The sequence below is a fragment of the Triturus cristatus genome, chromosome 5_2 (genome assembly GCF_964204655.1).
Source record: "Triturus cristatus chromosome 5_2, aTriCri1.1, whole genome shotgun sequence".
NCBI lineage: Eukaryota > Metazoa > Chordata > Amphibia > Caudata > Salamandridae > Triturus > Triturus cristatus.
In genome coordinates this window covers 1,050,980,982-1,050,993,463 of record NC_140588.1, presented here as the reverse complement: position 1 = coordinate 1,050,993,463, position 12,482 = coordinate 1,050,980,982, and positions in this window count along the sequence as shown.

Below are 12,482 nucleotides of genomic sequence, written 5' to 3'. Positions count from 1 at the left end.
GTCATATCCGGAGAATGTTCGGTCAGGAACAGTTCAAGTTCGAGTTTGTGTTTGACCACAGAGCGAGCATTCACAAGGATACAGACCAGATGATTATTTAGACTTACCCCCAATTCATGATTGAGAGGTCGCCTCTGAGTGTCACTTGGCTCAACAGAGAAACCCATCCCAGGCAGCGTACATGGGGGATGGGTAACTCCAACTTCATGGCTCTTAATCTCTCTAACAGCGGTAAAACCGCATCCGGGGCAGAGGTAACTGTTTAGGTAATTTTGGTTTAAAACAGGGGTACAGACTACCTTATTCTTCACCCGTAACGCTAACAGGCTGGAACGAGTATATCGTATGGAATAGGGGGTAGGAAAGGGGGGGGGTCCTGTCACTGGCACGTTCCTGGCGCGGACGGGCGCAGACAGGCTTGCCTTTGGCGCGCCCGCTGCGCGCGTTCGCGCCAGCGTTCTTTAAATGGGGACCGGAAGGTTAGCACTGGACCACTGACCTCTTCCGGGGTAATGGGGGCGGGCCCGCTCGCACGGACGAACAGCGCACACCCACACAATGGAACCGGGAGACGTGCTCCGGCTCCGAGAAGGTACTCAGAGTAAAACCATGTTAAAATGAAAGGATAATGATATTTTAAAATTTTAAACAATACACAGGCATCACAATGTTAAAAGCTTTCCGCAATACATGTAATTTATAAAAGAATGGAGCCAAGGGACACTGTCGCAGCCCGTACCTAGAATAGCTGGACACTGCTGTAGTCACCACACGCTGCGCGTTCGCGCCAGCGTTCTTTAAATGGGGACCGGAAGGTTAGCACTGGACCACTGACCTCTTCCGGGGTAATGGGGGCGGGCCCGCTCGCACGGACGGACAGCGCACACCCACGTGTATCGTCTTAGAGCATATGTAGCTCAGTAGTGGCAGTGCAAGCTTAACTTCTTCACAGAAAAGACACACGTAGCTGCAGTGGCTCTCACTTGTCTCCTTTTATGCAGTTCAATAGCAGCAGTGCAAGCCTCCCCTCTTACACAAACCTGCAACGACTCGGGTAGCAGCAGTGCACACTCCCCCCACAGAACAGACACAACGTTGCAGCAGTAGTGCACATGTGTATTGTCTTAAAAAATGTGTATCTCTGTAGCAGCAGTACAAGCCTCCCCTTCTTCACAAAACAGCAGTGACTCGGGTAGCAGCAGTGAAAGCTTCACTTCCTCACCGAACAGACACACCGTACCAGCAGAAGTGCATAAGTGTATTGTCTTAGAACAATGCAGTTCAGTAGCAGCAAGCAAGCCTTCCCTCCTTCACAAAACTGTAACAAGTCAGATAGCAGCAGTGCAAGCTTCACTTCCTCACAGAACAGCAACAAGTCAGGCAGAAGCAGTGCAAGTTTCACTTCCTCACAGAACAGATACACCATATCAGCAGGAGTGCACACATGTAGTGTCTTAGAACATATGTAGCTCAGTAGCAGCAGTGCAAGCTTCAAGTCCTCACTGACAGACACAGCATAGCAGCAGAAGACCCCACTTGTATTTTCTGAGAACGTATGTAGCTCAGTAGCAGAGGTGCAAGCCTCCACTTCTCACAAAAAAGAGACACCATAGGAACAGTAGTGCACACGTGTATTGTCTTAGAACATATGCAGCTCAGTAGCAGCAGTGCAAGCCTCCCCTCCTCATAGGACACACACACTGTAGGAGCAGTTCTCCTGTAGCTCAGCCTGCCTGCCATCAACTGCCACTCCACACACAAGCCAGGAACCAAACATTCAATGATGTCATCAGGCATTCTACCACGCATACTAGCTGAGCAACAGGGAAGTCACAGCCAGGGAAATGAAAGACAAAAGTCAGATATAACATACCCCCCTTCCTTAGGAAAACAACAAAACTGAAGTTAAGAAAAGTAAATGAACATTACAATTTATTCTTAAATATAACTACATTCTCAAAGATAACGACATTTAGATTATCACCATCCCCCTCCCTCGGGGAAAATTAAATTAAACATTTCTGAACTGGGACACTCAAGTCCCAAAACTGCTTAAAATAGAATTGGAGAACACTGCTCCCATAACCTCCACATCAATTAATAAATGAAACATGAACTCCTCTAAAACATTAGAGTACATACGTGGTTCATATAAACAGAGTAGAGCAACCTTCAGCTCTTCATAACATTAAGCAATTAAAAATATAGTATTCAAAGAAATCCAAAGAGGATATTTTATAAAAATAGTAATTTAATCATGAGGTACAAGCTTTCAAGTCAGGAGTTACAAGTCATCTGACTCAGGATCTAGAATATCTAACATTGCAAAACAATCCAAAGCTACAGAGAGTTCTGAAAGCATTTAAAGACACAGACAAATAATATATACAGAGAATATAACAAATCCTTACTCTTAACAATGAAACATAATCCTTCATTCTACTGGGAGGCTTGATGTTACTGCAACCAGTTTTTATTCTCAAAGCAATGGAGTCAGACTCCTTGGAAATGTTGGGTTTACAAAGAAAGGAATGATCAGGAGATAAGCGACATTTAGCAATTCGTCTAACATTCCGAATTCTTCCATCCTGTGTCATCACAGTATTGAAATTTACTTTTACAACTCTAATAGGAGGTCCAAACTTAGAAGACCCCTTAATGCTGAATCCTGGTTTTCGTACTCTCACCCAGTCACCAATCACAAATGAAGGTTCTTTCACCTTCAATTTTGTATCATAAAATTCTTTCATTTTTTCTTGTTTTTGTTGAACTTTTTATTTTATTTATTTATTATTGATCTTATAAGGCACATAGCTACCAAAAGGTTTCCCAGCGCCGCAGTACAGGAAGAAGTACAAGTAATCACACTGTCATGAACCTATTGATTGAACAACCAAGCCTTTAGGTGTCTACGAAAGTTACTGAAAACAGTTTATTTTCCAAGGAATAAAGGGGCATATCAACAAGCAGGCGAAAAAAAAATTATCGCCGCTTTTGCGGCCGTTTTCGGCTGAAAAGCGGCGATAATTTTATCGCCTAATCAGCAAGGCCACGCTAACGCGTGAAACCTTCCTTTAGCGTCAGGATTCCTAACGCCCAGCTTTGCATCTCTAATGAGATGCAAAGTGGGCGTTCCTGACCTGGCATGACAGGAGAAATGTCGCTAAGCGACATTTCTCCTATCAGCAAGCCTAACGCTATGAGGCATAGCGTCAGGAAAAGTAGCGATAACCCCTGTTATCGCTACTTTCCTAACACCTGCTTCAGGACTGACTTAGCCATGATATCCTATGGAAGGAGGATATCATGGCTAAGTTTGTGAGTCTCTATCAACAAGCTAACGTGAGATTATCGCTGGGTTTCCAGCGATAATCTCACGTTAGCCAGTTAGCGCTAGGACTTTTATCGCTGATGAGATAAGCGTTGCTAATAGCACGCTATCTCAGCGATAACAATCAGCGCTAGCCGGCGATAATTATCTAAGCGCTAAGTGCGCTCACCGATAATTATCGCCGGTTGTTGTTGATATGCCCCAAAGGAAGGGAATTCCAAAGAAGAGGACCTAGATAAGCAAAGGATCGACCACCCAGACGAGAACGTTTGATCCTAGGTACTACAAACTTTGCCTGGGTAGCCGAACGGCGGGACCGCGAAGGAAGATACGAATGAACAATGGCCTTTAGATATTGACGGGCACTACCAGACTTCACCTTGAACATATAGCTCAGGGTCTTGAACTTTATACGGCTCTCGACCCTGAGCCAATGGAGTTCACGAAGAGAGTTGGAAACAGGAGTCATTCGCGGAATCTGACATAGCAGCCTAGCCGCTGCATTCTGTACCAATTGCAGTCAGCAATTCACCTCCTTATTGGCTCCCAAATATAGGATGTTGCCATAGTCCAATCTAGATGTTATAAGTGCTTGAATTACCATTTTCTGCGTGGGGCTGGGCAACATCCAAAGGATCTTCCTGAGCCATTTCTGGATTGTAAAGCATACAGAAGCCTCTTTTGCCACTTGCTGCTTCATTGAGAGTTGGTTATCAACAATCACACCCAGATTGCGAACTTGAGTGGCAGGTGTAGGGAGAGTCCCCTTTTCAGGTGGCCAGTGCTGGGGGCCCCAGAGATCTACATTCTTACCCAAGATAAGAACCTCAGTCTTCTCCCCATTGAGCTTCAGTGAGTTAACCGCCATCCAATCCGCAATTTTCCAAAGCCCTGTCTGAAGAGAGGATGATTCCGAAAACCTATTTGCCGACAAAGAAAAAATTATTTGAGTATCGTCGGCATAGGAGAAAATAGACAGCCCTACTTCTTCTGCGATCACTGCTAGTGGCTTAACATAAATGTTACATAATAAAAGACTCAAAAGAGAGCCTTGCGGAACACCATAGGGGGATAAATAAATTTTCGACGCTGCCTCAGATGAAAAAACCTGAAAAGTTTGATTGGTCAAGAAACCACTAAACCAGCTAAGTGCCGGGGTGCTATCCCCAATGAACGCAACGCCGTCAGTAACACTGGGTGACTTTAAACATCACTTGCTTCAAATCATCAGTAACAAATTCCTTTGACATTTTATTTTTAATCCACCAAGGACACAGCTTAGAAACTGGCTCTCTACCTCTAAGGAGACAGAAAGGGCTTAAGTTAGTTGTAGAATGTGGAGTTATGCGATACGCCCACACTTTTTCTCTCAGAACAATGTTCCACTCTATACCTGATTTCCTAGCTGTTTCAACACCATCCTTAAGCACTCGGTTGAACCTCTCAACCTGACCATTTCCCTGAGGTTCATAGAGAGCTGTAGTATGATGCTTAATGTTATGCAGGGCCAAAAAACTCTCCATCACATGAGATTTAAGTTGCACTCTATTATCGGTCACAAGAACCTCTGAGACACCTTCCCTGGAAAAAAAATCTCCATGAAAAACTCAATGATGGTCAAAGTGGTGGCATGATGAACAAACTTAACCTCTGGCCACTTTGAATGATAATCAACGATTACTAATGCAAAACGGGAGTCTTGAGGCAATTAGTTGAATGGACCAGATACATCAAAAGCAATCTTCTGCCATGGGCATTCTGGCCACGGTACGGGTTTGAGGGGAGCAGGAAAAGTTCTCAGCATTTTATCACCATTGACACATTCGAAACATTCTCTTACTGTTCTATCTACAGTTTTATCTAAACCTGGCCACCAAAAACGAGATCTTATTAATCTCTTCATGGACGACATCCCAGGATGTCCCTCATGTGCAAGTTTAAGTATATTATCCCGCATTGACTCAGGAGGGACACACTTTCTGTTTTTGAAAACAAAATCATTTTCTACTGTAAATTCAGAAGAAACCTGCAAAAATGACTGGAGTTTAGTAGGAATACTTCCATTATTGGGCCACCCTGTAAGAATGAAATCCTTAAGTAGACCCCAAGTTTTGTCAGAAATTACACTTTGATTCCACACTTCCTCTGAAATTGCAGAAAATTCTTGTGAAACCAAATCAGAAATAGTGGCAATCATCTCAATGTCATTGGAAATTTCAACATCACTCATCTGAGAACTGGAAACCAAGAAAGACAATCTGCTGTAGCATTATGCCTTCCGGGAACATATTCCACGGAAAAGTTGTACTCCTGCAACTTGGACATAAGTCTACTATTTCTTGCAGTGGCATTCCACCCACCACCAGGAGATAAAATAAAAACAAGTGGTTTGCGATCAGTTCTGAGTATAAATCTGTTTCCACAGATAAAATTCCGAAAGTGCTCAATACCCACACACACATCCTAATAACTCTTTCTCGATCACAGAGTATCTCCTTTCTGTTTCGTTAAGAGTGCGAGAGGCAAACGCTACACACCACTCATCCTTCCCACCTTTTTGTGAAAGCACCCCCCCAATCCATACATGCTAGCATCCACTGTAACAATACAAGTCTTATTTATACAAAATGGTTTTAAGGTAGGAGCCTCAAAAATTTCCTTCTTGATCAATTGAAAAGCCTTCTCTTGTCTCTGTGTCAAGCAAAATTCCACCCTGAGACTAGTAAGCTCTCTCAAAGGCTCCATTTAGGTAGCAAAGCCTTTGATAAACTTGCTGTAATATTCAATTCTTACATTTGGCGAAAGAACTTACGCGTGGAGAGAGAGACTGTGTTTAATGGAACTAAGGAACTACTGTAACTAAGGAACTTAAAGAATATTGGAAATACTTAAACATTGAAAGGAAAAGATAATTTAACGGAAACGCCCTGGTCAGCCCCATCAGTGTCCCTTGTCATCCGGACAGCCTGCAGACCAGGGTGTTGTTCTTTTATTTCTGGTTTTGGTGCAGATTGGGGAGATTACTGCCATCCTACTACTAATCAATGATTTGCTGCACACACTCAACTGAAGAAAAAGTGGCTGTGTAAGACCCGATCTCCTAGAAACTCGAAAATCTACATTAGAGAAAGAAAAATTGTTCAAGCACCGTGGCAGGCCTGGTTGTATTGTCAGGTGAAATTGATGAAGAGCGCCATGCTGTTAAGGAGCATCGATTTTACAGATTTTTAAGGTCAGAGACTTTGATGTGTGCGTGTACAAGTGTGCGATCGTTAAACTGTTATTCTACTTGAGGCTTCGATTTAAATTTGTATCGTGAGTCTTTGAGGATAAGCAGATTGTTTTTGGGATCTGAAGTTTACTGGCAGAACAACAAAATTCAAAGTGACAGTTGGGCCCACGCAAATTGCCAAAGTGCAACCGACATCATATTAAGTTACTGGTGGTTTTGAAAAGCCTTGTGTAATTTTAAAAGGAAATATTCACGCGCACTTACTGTCTTTTTGGAGCCTCGTGGAACAGCTGTGAAATTTTCCAAGACGTCCTTACTTTATTGTTCTTTACTGCTGTCTGAAGACGCCTGCATGCAGCGACGCGCCCTGAGCCACCCGGCTAGACGTCACGTACGTGCCGCCATTTTGGTACATTTGGTAATTTACTATTACTTCACTGATGTTGCCAAGCAAGATGTGCTCCGGTTGTTGCCTATTCATTGTGCCACAACAAATGATGCAGGTGGGAGAAATACTTCAACTTATTTGTAGCTGGTCTCAACAATGGTGCGTGGATGTACACAACGGATGTTTCTGTGGATATCGTTTGGGACCTACAGTCATTCTATTTCATTTGTGAAAAGGGACGACATGACCCACCTGTACTTGCTATTCTACAATGACTGTGACTGTGGAATTGCAACGTGTGGACTACAGTGACTACTTTTGTTGTTTTAATTCCTTATTTTGAAAACTGTGTAATCTGATTTGCTATTCATATTGACCAACTTGCTTATTGTATTGTTGATACATAATTTACAATTTTGGTGATGTTTATGCTACGTTTACGTATTTCTACTTGTTACTCATGTATGGTATTGTAATTCCTTGGAGATTAATGTACCTTAATCAGTTTTTGGAGTTCATTGATGTGTTGAGTTAGTTTACTTTTATTGGATTGAGCCACTCATGTGCTCAATTTATGTTGGGGTGCTCAACTTTATTTAATTCTGGTGATTGATTGCAGTAGTATTTAATACTTCTAGGCGTGTTCGAAGTTTCGTTTTTTTCGCACTTTAAGGTGGTGAACAATTTTGATGCTCAGTTTATTCTTTATTTTTAATAAACCACGTTTCTTAGTGCTTTATTGCATTAGAGAGGTTCACATACTTACTGTGAGGAGTCGTTTACTGTGAAAAGTCGTACAGGGGCAACCTTTTCTTTTATTAGTATTGAACCACATTAGTGCTCAAATTGTTTTTGAGGTGTTCATTTCCATTTGAATTTTCTGAAGATTAGTGAAGATTAGTTGTTACAGTGTTTGGACTAGTTTAATGCGTACTTGTGGGGATCCACATTGGTCTTCACTTTGGGTGAAGCGCTCCATTCTTTTCAAGTTTATTGATAAAGAGCCGTATTGAGCTCAGTTCTATTCATGCTCAGTTTTATTCATTCTTAGTATATATGAACCACGTAAATGCTCTAATGTTTTAGAGGAGTTCAAATTGCTTAATGTTATGAAGAGCTACAGGTTGCTCAACTCTGTTTATATGAACCACGTATGTGCTCTAATGTTTTAGAGGAGTTCATATTTCATTTCTTAATTGATCTGCAGGCTATGGGAGCAGTGTTCTCCAATTCTATTTTAAGAAGTTTTGGGACTTGAGTGCCCCAGTTCAGAAATGTTTAATTTAATTTTCCCCAAGGGAGGGGGATGGTGATAATCTAAATGTCGTTATCTTTGAGAATGTCGGTATATTTAAAAATGCATTGTAATGTTCATGTTTCTTTTCTTAACTTCAGTTTTGTTGTTTTCCTAAGGAAGGGGGATATGTTATATCTGACTTTTGTCTTTCATTTCCCTGGCTGTGACTTCCCTGTTGCTCAGCTAGTATGTGTGGTAGAATGCCTGATGACATCATGGAGTGTTTGGTTCCTGGCTTGTGTGTGGAGTGGCAGCTGATGGCAGGCAGGCTGAGCGACAGGAGAACTGCTCCTGGTGGGAATACAATACCACCTACTTATCTTTTTATAATGAATTTATCCTGGAACTAAGCTTCAATAAATCAAACCAATTGCTTAATGTTATGAAGAGCTGAAGGTTGCTCTACTCTGTTTATATGAACCACGTATGTACTCTAATGTTTTAGAGGAGTTCATGTTTCATTTATTAATTGATGTGGAGGTTATGGGAGCAGTGTTCTCCAATTCTATTTTAAGAAGTTTTGGGACTTGAGTGTCCTAGTTCAGAAATGTTTAATTTAATTTTCCCCAAGGGAGGGGGATGGTGATAATCTAAATGTCGTTATCTTTGAGAATGTCGTTATATTTAAGAATGCATTGTAATGTTCATGTTTCTTTTCTTAACTTCACTTTTGTTGTTTTCCTAAGGAAGGGGGGTATGTTATATCTGACTTTTGTCTATCATTTCCCTGGCTGTGACTTCCCTGTTGCTCAGCTAGTATGTGTGGTAGAACGCCTGATGACATCATGGAGTGTTTGGTTCCTGGCTTGTGTGTGGAGTGGCAGCTGATGGCAGGCAGGCTGAGCGACAGGAGAACTGCTCCTGGTGGGAATACAATTCCATCTACTTATCTTTTTATAATGAATTGATCCTGGAACTAAGCTTCAATAAATCAAACCTATTTAATACAACTGGATATAAATACTTTCAATTCTTACATGGATGAGCAGTGGTGTCAGCTTCAGTGTCATGTCGGTTACAAGCAGATGACTGAGTCAGGTGTTTTATCCCACAAAATGAGTATATGTGTAGATGAACCTGTGAATAAGCGAATGCGGCGGCCACTTTCACTCTAGTGTCACACTCATCCAGTACAGCTGTGTCACTGTCACTTCTAGTTTCATTTCACTGCTGTCAAAACAGTTTCAGTCACACTGAGGTCATTATGAGTCTTACTTCAATTGCTGAAACTCTTTCTATTCTCATATCAAGCAGTCTTGCTCCTGTCGGTCAGTTCCTGGTGCCATCATATCCTGATGGTTCTGCTGCTGTCACTGCATGCAACTCCTGCAGCCATCTGCTGTTACGAGCAGGGCCGGCGTTAGGGTGGTGCAGCCGGTGCAACCAGTGCAGCCGCACCTGGTGCTGAGTTGGGAGGCTGCTGTGTTCAGAAATAACTTCCGGCTTGGATGGTACCCTGAGTTTGTACTATAGGGTTTCCTTTGTTGTTGACTGGCAACCATTAGAATTTACTTATATGTGTGTATATTTGGACGTTTGTATAAGTTGTTTTTCTGTGTGATTTCTGTACAGTTTTATTGCGTTTAATATGAATTTGGTATTATGATTTTTTGTATTTTGTTAAGGAAACACTGTAATCAGTTAAGTGTTGTCTCTCTTTCGCACTAAAATATTGATGTTGATTGTAAACAAATGAAAATGATCAATGTTTAAATGATTGGATCAAATTATTAAGGATTTTGGTTCTAGTCTGTATAATTGATGACAGCATTTCTTAAAAGGTCAGCTTGGAATCTCTTTTGTGTATACTCGTGCTATACCCAGCATGAGATTAGCACCAGGATTGGTCTGAGTGGCCTGGTTTGCTGCTCAGACAGTGCCTGGGAGCCTGTAGCTTCTCTCCAATCCAGCTGTCCAAGACAGCTTTGTTGGAGAAACGTAAGTGCAAATGTCTCTTTGGCCGTCCTAAAACGGCTGGCCAAACTGACATGCGCACTTATAAGTGCACATTGGTCTTTCTCCCTGCCATGTCCGGCCCACCCCCCCACCCTATAATTATTGCCTGGACTCCATTGCAGCTCAGACAGAGATAAATAAAATGATAAGAACATTGTGTTATTATCATTTTATTTATCATTTGCTGGCTTTGGGCAGTGGGGCGATGCTCCTCCGCCATTATTGATGAGCCGCCCCTGCACTCCACACACCTTTCTTTCAAGTACCTCCTTTTCTCAACATCCTCTGTACCACTGTAATCTCACACACCGACTCTCTCACTCTTCTCTTGTTTCCCTCTTTCTCACCTTCTTCTGTTTATCAATTACCTCCTCTCTTACATTCTCCTCAATCTAAATTGACCTCCTACTCCACCTAGCAGGACAAGTGCAAGGACATTGCCCCTCCCACCAAGGTGATGGTACATTTTTCAGTACCACCCAAATATTTGCTGCTTGTACTGGTAGCATGACATCACCTGCTGAGTGACCGCTAAGGCGGCCACATACATTTCCTTTCCCAAACATTGTCCCTTCTTTCTCCTCTCTGTCCTCTCCATCCTCTCCTTTTCATGCTGTCTCTCTCTTGAACTCACCCTCGCTAACCTTCCTTCAACTTCTTACACCAAAGCACCCCATAGCTTTGCCTTTTTCACCCTCCTCATCCCTTTTCTTTCTGTTTTGTTTTCCGCTGCCTCCTTTATCTTTTCACACTCTGCTCTTTCTCTCTTCTGCACAGTTTTGTCAGTCTCACTTTACACATACACCCCAACCCCTTCTTCACTCTCACCACGATCCTCACATCATTCTATAAACTTCTTTGTCCACATTTTCTATTTCCACCAACTTCTCATGTATTTCTTGCTCTAAGATTCTCCTGTCTCTCACACCTCCTCTTACCAACTAGGGGGCATATCAGCAAGGCGAGGCGATAAAATTATCGGCGCTTTTTGCGGCCGTTTTCGGCCGAAAAGCAGCGATAATTTTATCGCCTAATTAGCAAGCTCACGCTAACGCGTGAAAACTTGCATTAGCGTAGGAATTCCTAACGCCCAGCTTTGCATCTCTAATGAGATGTAAAGTGGGTGTTACTGACCTGACATGACAGGAGAAATGTCGCTAAGCGACATTTCTCCTATCATCAAGCCCCACGCTATGAAGCATAGCGGCAAGAAAAGTAGTGATAACCCCTGTTATCTCCATTTTCCTTATGCTTGCTTCAGGACTGACTTAGCCATGATATCCTATGGAAGGTGGATATCATGGCTACGTTTGTGGGGCCCTATCAACAAGCTAACGCCACATTGTGTGAGATTATCGCTGGGTTTCCAGCGATAATCTCACGTTAGGCAGTTAGCGTGAGGATTTTTATCGCTTTTGAGATAAACGTTGCTAATAGCACGCTATCTCAGCGATAAAAATCCACGCTAGCCGGCGATAATTATCCTAGCGCTAAGTGCGCTTAGCGATAATTATCGCCGGTTGTTGCTGATATGCCCCTAGGTGTTTAGACTCTAACACCTGCATTCTTGTGCATACTTCTCACCAAACCTTTCTATTACACACACAAGCCCTGCCTTCTCTCAACTTCACATTTCCATCAAAACCCTTTCCATACACTCTCTTACATCCTCCTGTCTGAAAGGCATAACCCCTCCACACCCAGCCTTCTCTCTTTCACATCCCTTCTTTTTCTCATCTTGTTCTTTGTATGCACTTCCACTCTCTCACTCTTCTTATCACTCACACAGACACAAATTCCAAGGCTGTGGTGTTTCTTGTGCTGTCTGGCATTATTGTCTGGTGCTGAATTATACTTGTCAAAGCGATGGCTGTTGGGAGCGAGGAAGGAAAAAAACAGCAAATTCGCTTTAAAGAGAAATATTAGATAGGACCGTGACATCACTTCCAGTGGCAATCCAAATGGGGTGTCGATTCTTTCTATACAATACAACTTTATTGGTATTTGCTTCTTTAATGTATGTAACAATTTTCAGATATGTGAATGGTTGTTCCATTGTTTCATTTCAATATGTTTAATGCTTTCAGAACATAAGACCCCTGATGAAGGGTTCGCCCGAAATGCATTGGGCAGAAATACGTTACATGATAAAACGGTTTTGGAATACTATGAGTGAAATAGTATGAACATCTTATGAACATAACAGAAGAATAATAAAAGAAAGAGTTACAAATATACAACCGGCTCCAGTACAATTATTTGAAATCGTAAAAATAAC